We start from the raw sequence: 13,521 nt of genomic DNA, 5'->3' as shown, positions 1-13,521 counted from the left end.
AAGTCATGGACCAAAATATGTCCATTCTTGTGGAGCATATATTCTAAGTTGAAGGAAGACATAAATAATGAGTTAGTGATATGTATTATAAGGAAAAGCAGAGGAAGGGGTACTTTAGGTAGAGTGATCAGAGGAGATTCCAGTGAGGTGAAGCATGTAGAGACGTACCTGAAGGAAGTGAGGGAGGGAGCTGACCATGCTAATGTCTGACAGATGTATGTTTGAGGCAGAAGGAACAGCAAGTGCCAGTCCCCAAGGTGGAAGTGTGGGGCATGCTTGCCTTGTCTGAGATCAGCAAAGAAAAGGGACCTTGGCTAAGGCAGAATGGGGTTGGGAGACTGTGAGGTGGGCAGAGAGAGGAGATAAGGCTAAAGACTAAGTTAGATTGAATAAGAACTTTTTTTTTTTTACATTTTTATTGGTATGAGAACTTACAGGGCGTCATGAAGATTTTTACTCTGAAGGATCCAAAGTAGAGGAATCTTATGACTTGTGAGATGAGATGCCATGTAGTTAGGAGGGCAAGAGGGAAGCAAGGAGACCAACCAGGAGGCTTACTCGAGTAAATCCAGGCAAGAAACAATGGAGCCTGGGCCCTATGGCATCAGTGGACACAGTGACAAGTGGTTAGAGGCTCCATATCTGGCAGGGATCGGCCATCACTTGATAGCCGATATGGCGTGTGAGAAAGAGAGGCAGCAAAAATGACTTCAAATGTTTGAACTTGAGTAATTGGAAAGAAGTTGCCAGTAACTGAAATGGAGAATATGCCAAATTTTTGAGAGGACCACCAGGAGTATAGTTTTGAACACATTAAATTCAAGATGCTTCTCAGAACTCAAGACATCTAAGCGGAGCTTTCAAGTAGGAGTTAGTTCACTAGAAAGACTGGGGAGTAAATGAAGATAATTTGACCCCAGAGAGTCCTAACTAACAGTGCTCATCTCCCTGATCGTGACTGTGACTCAGGCCTTTGCCTGGCCTTTCTTATCTTCCTGGTCTCTAACTGGTGGCTTTTCTTTAGCCCTCAGTCCTTTGAGTGTGTCTTATTTTTGTTCTCTATATTGACTTCATGCTCTTAAAATACTTTCATCACAGCTAGGACACAGGCATCTGGTTCTCACAACTCACAGCTCTCCATCAGAGGAGGACTGTCTTCTCTTAGTTACAGTCTGGAAAATCCCGAGGAGGACCCCCTCAGGGCACAGCCCCTGACATAATGGAGAAGCTCAAAGGCACAGATGTGGCCAAGGAGGGGGTCCTGTTTACTGGGGTGTGGGATTCCACAGAAAGGACATTTATTTTCAACTCTGTAAGCATTAACTTTGGTGTCTTCTATGTTAGGAACTGGGCTTCCCTGGTGGCTCAGATGGTAAAGAATCTGCCTGCAATGAGGGAGACCTGGGCTCTATCCCTGGGTCAGGAAGATTCCCTGGAGAAAGTCATGGCAACCCATTCCAGTCCAGTATTCTGGTCTGGAGAATCCCATGGACAGAGGAACCTGGCGGGCTGCAGTTCATGGGGTCACAGAGAGTCAGACATGACTGAGCGACTAAGCACGTTAGGAACCATGATAGCCCACTGATGGGCAGCCTATGAGTATGACTGCCTTACGAACATTTTGACTTGCTCCTGCCCTGTGCTGTTCTTGGTAAGAATATGATGCTTCCAACATTTTAGAGAATCTTGAGTTGCTTAAAAGTCAGATAAGGGATTTATGGTCCCTATTCCTCCCTACTTTTATTTTTATTTTTCTTTTTTTTCCCCCCAACTTTTTATTCTGAAATTCTCAAGCATACAGAAAAGTTGAAAGAACAGTGAAAAATGTTACTTCTTAAATGTCCGCATGAGCTGTAAAACTTGAAGCATGTTTTGTGTTTGTAGATTTTGTGACTCAGCGTGATATGGTATGATATGAATTGCTCCCATGCAGAGAACCCAGTTCTAAATAGAAAAGGGCCTCGTTCCTCTTCTCTTCACATCAGAGCCAAACTTGAAACAGCTTCCTATTGTACGCAGGGAAACATATGAAGAAGAAAACAAATTTGCTTTTCAAAACAAACTGCCTAATTTCAAACTGTGTGAACAATTAGGACACACCTCCAGCTCTACTGATAAATCCTAATTTAAAGCACGTGGGACATTCCAACATAAGTATCTACTTAAGAATTTAGTTTTTCCTCCTTGGATGGTTTTTAAAGGGTTGCTGCCTTATAAATGTGATCCTTTAAGTAATACAAAATGTAAGAAAAGATGAAATATATTTCAGGACGGTTTGAAGGCTGCTTGCATTTTAGGATAGTGTGGTGTGCATATTCACACAGTGCAAGGACACTTTGGTCCTATTACACAGTGTTGGTTATCAGCACCATCACTGCAGTAATGATAGTGACCAGATCTTCTACAACTGAAAACACAAAAGTGGAACCACAACAAGACGGGTAGGAGGGGCAGACTTGCGATATATACTCAAATCCCATGCCCTCCTGGGGTGGGATACCCACACACCAGAAGCTAGGTATCCTGCAGAGCTTCTCCCACAGGAGTGAGAGTTCTGAGCCCTACATCACACTCTCCAGCCAAGGGGTCCAGAACAGGGAAGAGGAACCTCCAGAGCACTTGGCTTTGAAGGCCAGCAGAGCTTATTAATTGTAGGAGCTCCACAGGACTGGGGCAATGCAGACTTCACTCTTAAAGGGCACACACAAAGTCTCATGCACATGGGGACTCAGGGCAAAGGCAGTAATCTGATAGGATCCTGGGTCCGACCAACCTGTTGGTCTTGGAGAGTCTCCTGCAGACGTGCGGATGATTGTGGCTCACCTGGGGGACACAGACACTGGGGCTGCACACACTGGGCAGCATTTAACCATGTGAACACCAGGGTTGCCATCTTGGCTCTTTGGCACCAAGGCCCAGCCCCACCCAGCTTGTAAGTGTCAGTGTGGGGATGTCTCAAGCCAAACCATTAACCGAGAAGGGCCACAGCCCCATCCATCAGCTGCCTAGAGAACCCACTGCCACTGCTAGGTGCAGCTTTGCCCACCAGAGGGCCAAGACCCAGCTCCCGTTCCCCGCCCCCACAACAGTGGATGGAAACCGGACCCTCCCACCAGAAGAACTGCACAAGCCTCACTCACCAGGGAGCAGACACCAGAAGCAAGAAAACTATGACCCAACAATGCAGGCCAGACCCTACCCTGGGCCCAGCTGGGCCCCAGCTCCAAACAACTAGGAGGAAAATGCAAACTTTGGGATACCCCAGGTCCCATACCCAACATCCAAAGTGTGTCAGAAACCACCACTCTCCCCAGCCCCCTCATCTGGACAATCTGCAACAAGCTCTGGATCCCTGGGCCCTGCAGCCACGATTCCACGAGTCAGCTCTGCCTGTGAGTATCCAGCCAGGATCTGGCTTCACAGCCCAGAGTGTGGGCAACAGGCCCAGATCTTCAGGAACCTGGCTCCACCCACCAGTGAGCCAGCACTAGATCCAGGGTCCCCTAGGAGTCCACGACCAGCCACCTTATGACCAGACCCCACTAGAGAGCAGCCGGCAGCGTCTGCACAAGGCAGGGCCTGGTAACCTACTGGACTAGGGGCCAATCAATCTACCAGAGCACCCATCCACAGAGTCAGCCCACTGCAACGGAAGGACCCAGCCAGAACTCAGGGGGAACCCCTACAGCGTATAGCTTGGGTGATGAGAGGAGAATACACTGTTGAGACACACAGGACGCCTCCTACAGAGGGTCGCCTCCTACAGAGGGTCAGTTCTCCAAGGTCAAAAAACAAAACTAACCTACCACATACATAAAAATAGAAATGGCAACTTAGACAAAGGAGATGGCAGAGGAATATGCTCCAGAAAATGGAACCTCCCCCCCCACCCCGCCAAAAAAAAGTTCTTCTTCCAGAAGAAGAACTAAATGAAGATAGGCAATCTACCGAAGAAAGAGCTCACAGTAATGATAATAAAGATGTTCAAAGAACTCAGAAGGAGAATGGATGCACAGAAGTTACACGTTTTTTTAAAAAGAGAAAGCATGAAGAACAATCAGAGATGAAAAATACAATAACAACTAAAAAATATAATAACAACTAAAACTAGAAGGAATCAATACTAGAGACTAAATGATTCAGAAGACTGGATCAGTGAGCTGGAAGAAAGAATAGTGGGAATCACTGCCTCCAAACAGAACAAAGAATGAAGAGAAATGAAACCCTCTGGGACAACATCAAGGATACTAATATTCAAAGCAAGGGGTGCCAGAATGAGAAGAGACAGAGAAAGGGCCAGAGAAAGTATTTGAAGAGATAATAGCTGAAAACTTCCCTAACCTGGGAAAGAAAAGAGTTGCCCAAGTCCAGGAAGCACAGGGTCCAGAACAGGATTAACTCAAAGAGGAAGACACCAAGACACATTGTAATCAAAATGACCAAAATTAAAGAGAGAATACTAAAAGCAGAGAGCGGAAAGCAACAAATGACACACAAGGGAATTCCCATAAGGCCAGCAACTGATTTTTCAGCAGATTTTCTTCAGGCCAGAAGGGAGTGGCATGATACATTTCAAATCATAAAAGGGGAAAACTACAACCAAGAATAATCTACTCAGCCAGCCTCTGATTCAAATTTTATGGAGAACTCAGAAGCTTTACAGGCAAGCAAAAGCTAAAAGAATCCAGCCCCACCGAACTAGCTTTACATATAATAAGGAACTTGTCTAGCGAAAGAGAAAAGGCCACAACTAGAAACAAGAAAATTGCGGAATGAAAAAATCTCACCAGTAAAGGCCCTGGTGGCTCAGATAGTAAAGAATCTGCCTGCAGCACCAGAGACCCAGGTTCAGTCCCTGGGTTGGAAAGATTGCCTGGAGGAGGACGTGGCTACCTATCCAGTATTCTTGCCTGGAGAATCCTATGGACAGAGGAGGCTGGCAGGCTACAGTCCCCAGGATCACAGTCAGGACTGAACATGGGAGGGGACACAGGAATACGGATAAGGAAGCCCAGTTTTAAAGATCATTCTTATTTTACCTTCACATCCTACATTCTCAGGTCTCCATGGAGGGCTGATTAGGAAGCAAGGTGGACCAGGAGCAGGTTTGGAGGATGGGCTGCCGGCTAAGCCGGACACGCCCCAGCCATCAGAACCGTGCCTCTTTCTCTTGGCAGAATCACTTCTCTCTCTGTGATTCCCGTGTAGCACCAGGAAAACAGCCTTTTCCATCACAGTCAGGGAAGAGCTGTCACACACAGACGTGGCACACAACAGTTAGAGAATACCTATGGGCTCGAGGCTGGGTGGGCTCTCTCTGGGGGAGAACCAGTAGAGACAGAAAACATTCAACCAAAGGGCTCTCTTGGAACAAAATTAGACAGGGATGCTGCTTCCTATGACAATCAGTACATTAACCCACACATGCAGCACTTACGCAAATGAACAAGTGAGCCTGAAGAAAATCAGGCAGTGAACCTGGAGGACACAAGCCCTTCCTAACATCACCCTGAGTGGCCCAAATGGTTTCCGCGGGTGCTGCCAGCTGAGGTTCCCAGAGCTGAAAGGGCAGCCGCGTCTGCGTTTAAACCATTCAGTTGTGCCAGATGATCAAATACTTTTCGTCTTTTACGTGTCGTACCTCAAACCCTCAGACCCCTTCCACGGCCGTGAGACAAAGCCACTGAGTTTTCATACTGGGAACCAGTAAATTGAATTTGTGGATGAAATTTGCCAAATCAACTTTGACTGCTGTCACTTTAGGAGATTCAACCAAAGGGCTCTCTTGGAACAAAATGACGCTGTGTGAAAACTCTGTAAACAGCCGAGCAGAGACTTCATGCACAAGGTCCGCTTGCCCTTCAGGTCCCCTGGGTCTTCATGCTGGCCCTGCCAGTGGTCCAGGTGGAGCTCAGGAGCAGGCAGGGGCGTTCTCTTTATCTTGATGACCTTCTCAAGGGTCTCTTTCTCTGAGCTGCTGGTCTGACAGCTCTGAAGTCCCACCACGTGCTTTATAAAGACCGGGTCTTTGAGGCAGCGGTTTTCTCCTCTGAGGCCTTCCTGGTGGGACTTGGTCATGCTGTGCACAAGAACGTCTGTGGAGAAAGTGGCTTCCTTTATTTGCAAGGTGTTTCCAACCGGCTGTTCTCAGGCCAGGTCACAGATGACGTCTGCCTCGCTGGCTTGGTGACTCAGGAGTCCCTGCCTGACCCTGTTCAAGCGCAGTAAAGAGGAAACCAGACACACTCTGGTTTTTTTGTTTCTTTTTAATTAAGGAGACATTTAAACATAACTGACTGTTACCCACCAGTTGGTGCTTGTGGTTTCAGTAACTCCAGAGGGAGAAAGGCTTGGTGCCTGCTGGGCAGTGGGCAGACACAACCTTTTTACAACAAATCACCAAACAGAAGTGCTTGGCTCATCTTGCTCCTCAATTAAAGCCATGATGGTTGTGAAGCGTGTAAGCCTAACACAGAGATTGTGTGATGTGGAAAAAGCTTAATTTCACCAAGAGCAAGACTCGAATTCTCTGAGGCCACGTAAAGCTGAGGGGAGGGGGCCTTTGTCCTCGGGGCAGGTAGATGTGCCAACAGTACGAGGGCCTCCCCTGGCTCACTGAATTCTCACCGCCTGCCTCCGTCTGTGAAGCTGCAGTGTGGAGTCTGAACTGCCCGTGAACACTGTTGGAGTGAAAGGGATTGCTAGGGTTCTGCTCTTTCCTCTGACAAGCCAGGAAAGCCACAGCTCCACCAGAAGCAGAGACAGAAATAAAGAGACAGAAACTCATACTCCATCTTGGGCGATGCTTCGAGGCATCCTGTGACCCCGACCAGGGCTGTAAATGGAGCAGGAATGTTTAGGGAGGAAGTGTCCACCTGCAGGTCTCAGACAAGCCTGGAAGAGCAGAATCCTCTCACACACCTCAAAGGGCTCAACTGCCCGTCCTTTGTTGGAATCAGAGGCATTAGGATACATCAGCAGGCGGTGGGAGCTCACATGGCACCTGCCTGGAATCAGGAAGTGGCAGAGACGTGAGGCCAGTGGAAGAGCACTCATCTCTGAAGGGGGTAATTTGTTTGAGAGGATGGGAGAGACTCTGACAGTACATCGCCTTGTGAACTGCTGATTTCACATACACACAACTCTGTGATCACACTATTTCTGCAGGTCTGAAACCCAGGCTGGGCTGCCCATGGGAATCTCCTTCGAAGGGCTGGTCCAATAAGAACTAGCCTCACTGAAAAATAAGGAATAGTTTAAAAAAGAATGAGTATAGAATCTATCCAAGCACATTACAAACAAAACAGGAGGCAAGGAGTAAGGGAAACAAGTGATCAGAAACAGGCACCAGAAACATGTGGCCAAAAAGTAGGTGAAATTTATGACATCACAGTGAATTCAAAAAATGTTACAGGTTGATTTAAGAGCTCAAAGCAAAAACATAAGAGCTCAGGGAAGAACCAGCTCTTATTATTATTATTACCACCACCACCATCATCTCCTTATGCTGATTTATTCACAAGTAAACCTTAAAATGTGCCCATGTGGTTTAGAGTGCTTCTATGTATTAACTGATCAGTTGTCACAACAGCCCTATAAGGGAGATGCTCTTCCTTTACTCAGTTTAAATATGAGGTAACCAAAAGGGCATGACAGAGGATGATAATGGTTGGATGGCATCACCAACTCAATGGACATGAGTGAGCAAGCTCCAGGAGTTGGTGATGGACAGGGAAGCCTGGTATGCTACAGTCCATGAGGTTGCAAAGAGTCAGACATGACTGAGCAACTCAACTGCCTGAAAAGTACTGAACCACTTACTGTTAAGGAGAATGAAACCCTGACTTAAGAACCCTAACTTTTAACCACTAGACAGATACTAGGAACTGGAGAGTCCAGGGAGGACACAGAGAGACATGAAACCTGTACTGGAGTAAGCACAAAAAGGATTAAACACTGATGAAAATATAAGAAAGACACAAAGGCTTGAAAAGCAGGCAAAATGAATTGGATGAAGAGTTGGACGAGAATAATATGAAAATAACAGAGACATCTGTTCAAAGAGACTTGCAAGCAACAGTTAGAACTGGCCATGGAATAGACTGGTTCCAAATAGGAAAAGGAGTACGTCAAGGCTGTATATTGTCACCCTGCTTATTTAACTTATATGCAGAGTACATCATGAGAAACGCTGGGCTGGATGAAGCACAACCTGGAATCAAGATTGCAGAGAGAAATATCAATAATCTCAGATATGCAGATGACACCACCCTTATGGCAGAAAGGGAAGAAGAACTAAAGAACCTCTTGATGAAAGTGAAAAGGGGAGTGAAAAAGTTGGCTTAAAACTCAACATTCAGAAAACTAAGATCATGGCATCTGGTCCTATCACTTCATGGGAAATAGATGGGAAACGGTGGAAACAGTGGCAGATTTTATTTTAGGGGGCTCCAAAATCACTGCAGATGGTGACTGCAGCCATGAAATTAAAAGACGCTTACTCCTCAGAAGGAAAGTTATAACCAACTTAGACAGCATATTAAAAAGCAGAGACATTACTTTGCCAACAAACGTCCGTCTAGTCAAGGCTATGGTTTTTCCAGTAGTCGTGTATGGATGTGAGAGTTGGACTATAAAGAAAGCTGAGTGCCGAAGAATTGATGCTTTTGAACTGTGGTGTTGGAGAAGACTCTTGAGAGTCCCTGGGACTGCAAGGAGATCCAACCAGTCCATTCTGAAGGAGATCAACCCTGGGATTTCTTTGGAAGGACTGATGCTAAAGCTGAAACTCCAGTACTTTGGCCACCTCATGCGAACAGTTGACTCATTGGAAAAGCCTTTGATGCTGGGAGGGATTGGGGGCAGGAGGAGAAGGGGACGACAGAGGATGAGATGGCTAGATGGCATCACGGACTCGATGGACGTGAGTCTGAGTGAACTCCGGGAGTTGGTGATAGACAGGAAGGCCTGGAGTGCTGCGATTCATGGGGTTACAAAGAGTTGGACACGACTGAGCAATTGAACTGAACTGAAGTAATTTTAAAGCCAGGCTTGGATACAGCCTCATGAGCCTGAAGTCCACGCCACTTTTTTATTTTTGGGGGTTCCATTTTGGCATATTTAGCTTGGCTCTGAGCTCCCTTTGCTGGTCTCCATGTTGTCATGCTGAGCCTGTCTGAAGAGACACTTGCCATTTTTTCTCATCATAGAACTTTTAAGGCCCTGATGAGAATCACCTTTTGTTAAAAAGATGTCTTCCTTGGTCTCATCCCTACTTTACCCGGCCTCACCTCTTGTCTCTCATCAGGAACCATTTGCCTCCTTATAAAAGTCTCTCCTCTCTGACTTCTGAGATGTAATGTGCACGACTGGAGGGGGAAAAGTTTGTCATCAAAGAAGGCTGGGCAAGTGCTGAGGTCCACAAAGAGGGTCAATGAAAGTGGCTGTCTTTTTTCTCTGCAGATAACCTACAACCCACTGAGGCAGGAACAACCTCCACAAAGGACTTGGGACAATGGCCTCTTTCTTACTGAATCTAAGAGCTCAATAGAAGCCTCAGACTGAGACAGGGGAAGAGTTGGCTGGTGAATCCTTCCAAACCACTTCATTGCCATGTGCCTTGCAGAATTCTGGACTTTCTGAATGGGCTAGATGGGTTAGCTGCTGTGAAATGAGGTCAAATATTGGTGATCAGTATTGGGTCTTTAGTCCCTTCTCATATTTGTGAATGTGTGCCTTGGTGTGAATCCATGCAATCTCCTGCCAGGTTGACAGATCCCCCAGTAGAGCATTTGGCTTCCTGCTGAAGACAAGCTGGGGGTGGTGTTTTCTCCCACTAGAAGGTTCCACTCAGAACAGAACCTATCTCAGTTCTATTGTTCTGGAGCCAAAGTTGCCATCTGGCTTGAGGTTGCCAGATGAAGCCACCTCCATATCCAACAGCTCTCCTCTGGCTTCTTCTACACTGAGTCTTCTGGTCCCTTCCATGGCCTGGCATGCACCTGCCCTCATTCTCAGTCACATCTTGGCTCTCCGATGCCCCCCGCCCTGAGAGACAATGTAGGGCAGGATCTGTAACTGCGCTGGTCACTACGTAAATGCTTCATTTTTCCAATCGATTAGTAGTCCTGTTATTGAGGACCACTAATACCAAACACAGCACTAGGCATTTTACAAGGAACAATTCATAACAGCGTTTTGAAGCTGGTATTTGAGGTTTAAAGAAGTTTCAGGTACAAGCATCTTTCTACCTGACTCCAAATCTATAATTTGTTCAACTGGGTCACCATCTTATTCTGTGTGCATAGTGACTCTATGAGGTACTTATTACTATCTTTCTCCTACATCACTAAGCATGGTACTATGTTTGAATCTAAGTGGACTGCCTGAATTGAAAATCAGGAACTTAAGTTTTAACTACACACCTTTATATTTTTTCTTCCTCCTCCTCTGTCTTTCAAACAATACAAGTGTTAGAGACACAGTAGAAGACAGGATTGGCAGAGTTATTGAGGGAATGTGGCGGTACCACTTCCTCCTTTGCCCTCTAAGATCTGAGGGACAAAAAACTGTTCTGGGGCCATTGGCCTAGATATTGCATTTGGGAGTGGGAATCTCTGGGCACAAATGAGACAAATAAAAAGTCATGAAGCTGTAGATACTCTAAGTAAGGTCACTTTCTTCCATTCACATGGCATTTTTTGAACCATTTCACAAAAATAAAATAGGTCTTCCTAGGTCAAAAGATGTCATCACTAGTGACGTGGACAGTTTTTAAGAGTCTGGGATTTCTCAGGTCTCTCTGTCTTGCTTTGAAAAGATCCCACCTTGCAGTCCTGCTTCTGATGTCCCCCACTCCCTATAGCTAGAACCTCCACAACCTCCTCAGGTGTCCCATAAGTTGCAGACCCAGGCATGACCAGGGCAAAGAGGTGTTGAATATTTCAAGGTCCCCCAGCCTGAGGCTCAGCATCATTGCTTAGTTGTTGATTGAACCTACATCTTGAATTTCAGAGTTGTTACTGAGCCAGAATCCTCACTATGGGCCATAGGAGTCACACCAGGCTTCAGCTTTATCCCCCAATTCCTGTTGTGGTCTTATGAACATACCCTCATCCCTTTCCAGGGTTGAGCCCCATTGGTTCTTTTAGAACCTTCTTCTAAGAAATGGGAGGATATAATTAACATATATTCAACCACAAGTCTGTACAGGGACTTTTAACAAATGTTACTTCACTTTATCTTCATAGACGTCTTAGCGATTGGCACAGCAGGACTAAATAACTGGCTCAAGGTTACACAAGTCCAAATCTTCCTGTTACCAGAGGTCTGTGCTTTCTACCACAACATGGAGATAACTCTGGTTTCTCTCTTTTCGGTAAAGCAGCCCTAAACACTGAATTCAAAGGTTACTTTACAGGCAAAAGTATCCCCCAGGGTTCAAGCAGCCATGATATTTTTTTAAAAACAGTTTTAATGAGATGTAATTTACATGCTGGGGCTTTCCTGATGGCTCAGCGGTAAAGAATCTGCCTGCAATGCAGGAGCCGCAGGAGACCTGGGTTCAATCCCTGGGTCAGGAAGATCTCCTGAAGGAGGAAATGGCAACCCTAGTATTCTTGCCTGAAAAATCCCACAGATCCTGAAGAGGATCCTGGCTGGCTACAGTCCATGGATCAATGTTCAATGAGTTGGACACGACTGAGTGTACACACACACACAATTTATATGCCATAAAATTTATCCATTTAGAGTATACAATGCAATGATTTTAGTGCATTTTACAGAGCTATGAACTATCACCATAATCTTAAAATATTTTGAGTCATTCCAATAAGTAACCCCATGCCCATGTACAGTCACTTCCAATTACCCCCATCCTCTGCCTGAGGTAACCACTAATCTACTTTCTCCATATATAGATGTGCTTATTCTGGACATTTCACATAAATGGAATCAAAAGTGGACTTTTATGCCTGGTTTTCTCTACTTAGCACTGTATTTTCTAGGTTCATCCAAGCTGTATGCACCAGAATCCCATTCCTTTTTTATTGCTGAATAATATTCCATTGCATGGGTATATCTCATGTTTTTATCATTCCTCACTTGGATTGCTTCTGCTTTGAGCTATTGTGAATAACGCCGCTCTGAACATTATGAGTGTTTGTGTAGACATGTGTTTTCAGTTATCCCAGGTGGATGCCTATGAGTAGACTTGCTGGGTCATATGGTAACTATGTTTGACATTTTGAGAAGCTGTCACACTGTCTTCAACTGGCTGCACTGTTTGACATTCCTGCTCGTATAAGGATGCTAGCCATGGGTTTTTTAAAAGTCATTTTGATAATGTTTCTTCATCCACGACAAGGAGCTAATAACATCTACCCCACCTCGTTCTGGTGAGGCCTGCAGAACCTCATATACCAAGAGGGACTCTCTCGGGCTCTGGGGTAGAGGCATCACTGAAGGGAGGCATTTGATTCCCAGCAAAGGGGACACACAGCTCATGGGCCACAGCCATGTATGTTCAGGGCTTTCCCCAGCCTCATTTTTTTCTCTGGCTAAAGGTGCCTTAATGAAATCTCCTATCATAGCAAGAAATGGAGACACCTCAGTGACCTGAGAAGTGTTGATTGGGGGGGTGGGTCCACCCAGACTGCACGCAGACTGTCAGCACCTGAGGCAGCTCACAGGCCAGCTTCCTCCTCTAATGTCACTGGGCAGCGGGGCTTCTTCGGTCTTTCTCTGTCACTGAGGCTCTGCATGAGCCCCAGGGGTGTGGGCTGAGTGGGTTCTGGGGTTACAGTGAGCTTCCTGTTGGTTTTATTCATTGGTAACAACTTAGAAGTGAGTTCTAGAGCTCTCAACTGTCTGGGAATGCCATGCATCTTCACACTTAATCTGCCACCACTGGGCCTGGAGACCCACACCCACCAGAATGGAAACCTGGGTGGGTGCCGAGCCCTGGACCTGGTACCGAAGCTTGTTATCCACTGCGGGGGGTGGAGGGGGTTGTCCAGCAGGAGTCAGGTCTGGTAGTTGGAATTCCTGCCCATGGACCCAAGATTTAACAATGAAGGCATGACAACATCTTGTGGCACAGAGTTTGACTAGTGTTGCAACTTGGCAAGACGCAGATTTCATTTCCAGCAGCGCCGCTCAGCCAGACAACCCAGGACCAAGTGTGAGCCTCTCCCCATCTGAGCAGCCTCACTCTCAACCCTTGTCTTCATTCCTTTAAATTCTTCTACGGCAGCTGCTCCCTGGCCCCCAGCCTCTTGCTCTGAGTTGGTCCCAGGGTTCTCCTTTTATTGTGGCATGTGTGGAATATGGCTTATAAGAAACCCCAGTTGTATTTCTTCAGACACTGACATGATGCTATTATCATGTCTGACTTAGAGGCCAGAACTGTCCTTCTAAGGACTGGAGATCATCTCTGCACAGAGGCTTTCTAACAGGCTGACAGCTGGGAAGACTGGAGGCCTCGGGAGACTTGCACCATGTCCAATATTCCTCATCATT

Source organism: Ovis aries, chromosome 16 (assembly GCF_016772045.2).
Source record: "Ovis aries strain OAR_USU_Benz2616 breed Rambouillet chromosome 16, ARS-UI_Ramb_v3.0, whole genome shotgun sequence".
NCBI classification, from domain to species: domain Eukaryota; kingdom Metazoa; phylum Chordata; class Mammalia; order Artiodactyla; family Bovidae; genus Ovis; species Ovis aries.
This window is presented reverse-complemented; position numbering follows the sequence as displayed.